Below are 3,561 nucleotides of genomic sequence, written 5' to 3'. Positions count from 1 at the left end.
ATGTATTCAGATAACTATTACTTGTCAACAATAATTATTAACAATGGATATATATTTCCATTCCTATAAGAAAAGCAACTTCAAGATGTTGAAATATGTACCTTTGAGAGCTCCAAGATTAGAATACAAATAAAAATGTCTAAAACTGCGCCATGCCAGAGGACAAATTCTGCAACAGAAATTTAATTAAAGCAGTGTGCAGTCCCACCAGCAATCTGAATGGTGGAGCAGGGATCATTTTAGAGAGAAGGAATCAATACTTTTTGGAGGTTGACTTCATCAGGATGAAAAGCCACCAGTCTGGAATGGAGAATCCGAAAGATTGCTGCTTTTCTGCACCTTTTGAATATCAACTCTTGTGATTACAGCTGCAAATTCCTCAGCAAGTGCAATTTTACAAGTGTACACAGTTCAATCAGTTGAAATCTTTGTGACACAGAAGTTCAAAATAACTTTCCAGTAGTTTTGATCTCAAGGCTGTTGCTGATTACAAGCCAGGTTCTCTTTGAAACAATTGATTCTGAAGGATACACCCCAGCAATATAAAATTTCACTTCAAGGATTGCCTGGAGGAATGAAATTCCTATGTGTTGTATTTAATGTTATCAGCCTTGAGACTGACTTGATTTGTCTTTAGCTATCGGGTTACCTGTAAAGAAAAAGAAAATCAGAAAATCAAAACTGTATATAGAGAATCTACTTCCGAAGTACTGGAAACTGAGTCTGAAATATAAGATCTCTGTTCAGCAAAGCTCTTTCAGTTGTTTTAAAATAAATTAGTAATTCCCAGTGGTAATAGATGGGATTTCTCCCCAGCTTAAATTGTGTGTTTAAGTGCTTTGTTGGAATGGGACCTGACAAAGTGAAATTGAAATGTGACCATGCTTAAAAATAGAATTAAAAAAAACCTGAAGGTCACAAATTACCAACCCACAAATGTCAAAAGCATTGGTTTCAAGGAAATTTTCCTTTACAATGTCAAAACTATGCTTTTAAAATATTAGCCATTGAGTATAACAGTGACTGATACTAGAGATGTATTATTCTGCTCTTTGCATGCTACTATAAAATGGAATGTTCTGTTAACAGCTAAATACACCTTAGCAAGCAATAATCACTTTTGTGGAGAAACAGGACAAAAATCATGCATACATAAACAAGAGACAGATATATCCTGTTATTCGCAAGGTATAAAATAACTACCAAGGAGTTCAATTAGAGTGGTTTCACCCAGCCTAATATGAAACAAGAGTGAAACAGAAGAACCACAGAGAAACTGTGGGAGACAAAGCATTTCACATTAATTAGATTTTCCCTGCGTCTGATCTTATTTTAAACATTAATATAAAAAAAATCATCATATCAAAGAAACATAACTTTGAGGAATATTTCTGCTGTGTCAGTGGATACAATTAATGATCATGTAACATTTTAATATCAAATTGTGTAAAAGGAACAACATCCCAACTCTTGAGGAACAAGCCATTGGAACGGTCACAGTAACACTTTATGACATTGAGGGGCATATGCTTTTCATCTGATCACAGAGAGAAGGGTCATGCTCCTTAATGATGAAACATTTTTTTGCCCTCAGCAAAACTGTTTGCATACAGCTCTCATCGGCTCTGCAGACCACAAACATAGAGCAGAATATTAAAAGGACTGTTCAAGGAGTTCATTACTTCAGTTTGCCTTCTCCACCAAGTTGTTTCTAGGAACTGCACTTTAGAAAGCAATAACAAAATTGTGCTTTGTGATTTTTATGATACATCGGTTTATTTATTACACTTCTCTTATTTCGTTTTGTTCTTGTTGTCAGAAACAGACTCATGTGGCCCCTTCTATAGTGGAAGATTGCCTGAAAAAATAATGAAGAATTAATTTAAAACTCAGGCAACCTACTTCTATGCCCTGCACCAAAGCTCAAAAGGCTGACACAGCAGCTTATTGTTATTTATTTTTTACTTTATTGTAAAAAGTTGGAATTCTCCTCATGGACCCAGGTGCCACTGAGCTACATAATGTAAAATACACATCTTCTGATCCTATCGGCAGGTGGATTTTTATTAGCTTCACTTGATATATATACATTCTAAAACTGTGGTAAATCGACTGGTACAAAGCACACTGAAGATGGATCAAAGGATGTGAGACTCCGAAAGAGTCAATGTAGATGCAGGGTCAAAGCTTCCTACTTTTCCAAACAATAGAATAGACCAAAACGAAAGCAGCACCACAGGATGGTTTCCTGAGAGGCACAACTGGACAGGCAGTGACTAGAATTTAGCTGAATTCTCTATTCTGCCTATACACTCACAGAGCACATCTTTGCTATTAAAAAGAGAGGGTGCCAGTTCACTTTTTAGAGACCAAGTTGACTGTGACTCAGCAATGTGCCCTTGCTGCCAAGAAGGCTAATGGTATCCTGGGCTGCATTAGACAAAGTATTGTCAGCAGGTGAAGGGAGGTGATCCTTCACCTCTGCTCAGCATTGGTGAGGCACACCTGCAGTAGCGTGTCCAGTTTTGGGCTCCTCATTACAAGACAGACATATTCTGTCAAATATTCTGTCACATTTTCTGTCAGTTGAGACTGTTTAGCCTGAAGAAGAGGAGGCTCGGGGGGGGGATCTCACCAGTGTGTACAAATACTTAAAGGGAAGGTGCAAAGAACATGGAGTTAGGATCTTTTCAAGTGGTGGCCAGTGACAGGACAAGAGGTAATAGGCACAAACTGAAACAGAGGAGGTTCCCTCTTGGGAAACACTTTTTTACTGTGATGGTAACTGAGCACTGGTAGAGGTAGCCCAGGGAGGTTGTGGAGTCTCCATCATTGAAGATATTCAAAAGCTGTCTGGTCCTGGGCAACCTGCTCTAGGTGGCTCTGCTTGAGCAGGGAGGTTGGACAAGATGACCTCCAAAGGTTCCTTCCAACCTCAACCATTCTGTGATTTATTATTTCTACTATATCCAGCTCTGCCAATACATAGGCTAAGGCAATAAACTGCAGTTAGCAAAAAGAGTATTTTCACACATACATGACTGCTCAGCTACATGGCTGTTTGTAATTGCAAATGTGTTCTCTTCAGCCACAAAGAAACTCAGTAAAATCATAATCTGCAGGTCTACCTGCTTCCCGTGTGTCTAGCTCCACAATTTTGTGGTGAAAAAATCTATATAAAAGCAAAATACAAAGTTACATAGAATAAATAGGTGATATAAAGAAAAAAATTAGCCATTCAAATCTCTGCTCTATAACAGGTGTCTGATCATATAAAAGGGTAATTTTTTAATACATACTGCACAAGAAGTCAAGCTGCATATTCCTAGTTTTTATAATTACATGATTGGAGTTTTTAAGTGTTTTCCCTTGCCAGAATTTTTATTATTCCACATGCCCTATTTGTTTTCCTTTTCTTTTTTTCTCTGAACTTCCATGTCACACACTGCTACTCTGAGTAATACACTTCATGGCCCATATTTGCCTCTGAGTAAGAAGGTAATAGTTGTTATGTGCAAGCACACCTCAGCCATTAACATTAGTGGAAATTACATATTCATA

General features: G+C 37.6%; 1 protein-coding gene across 1 annotated transcript in view; it reads right to left on the bottom strand.

Moving 5' to 3' along the window:
• Positions 1–270: 270 nt before the first annotated feature.
• FAM19A2 (family with sequence similarity 19 (chemokine (C-C motif)-like), member A2) overlaps positions 271–3,561 on the bottom strand; it is a 49,575-nt gene continuing 46,284 nt past the window's right edge. Inside the window, exon 5 of the mRNA XM_010182713.1 lies at positions 271–649. The gene's annotated coding sequence lies outside the window, so the exon portion shown is untranslated. The remainder of the gene's footprint in view (positions 650–3,561) is intronic.

Source organism: Mesitornis unicolor, unplaced genomic scaffold (genome assembly GCF_000695765.1).
Source record: "Mesitornis unicolor isolate BGI_N332 unplaced genomic scaffold, ASM69576v1 scaffold5964, whole genome shotgun sequence".
Lineage (NCBI taxonomy): Eukaryota > Metazoa > Chordata > Aves > Mesitornithiformes > Mesitornithidae > Mesitornis > Mesitornis unicolor.
Note: the sequence above shows the minus strand (reverse complement) of the source record. Positions and strands in the feature narration are given on the sequence as shown.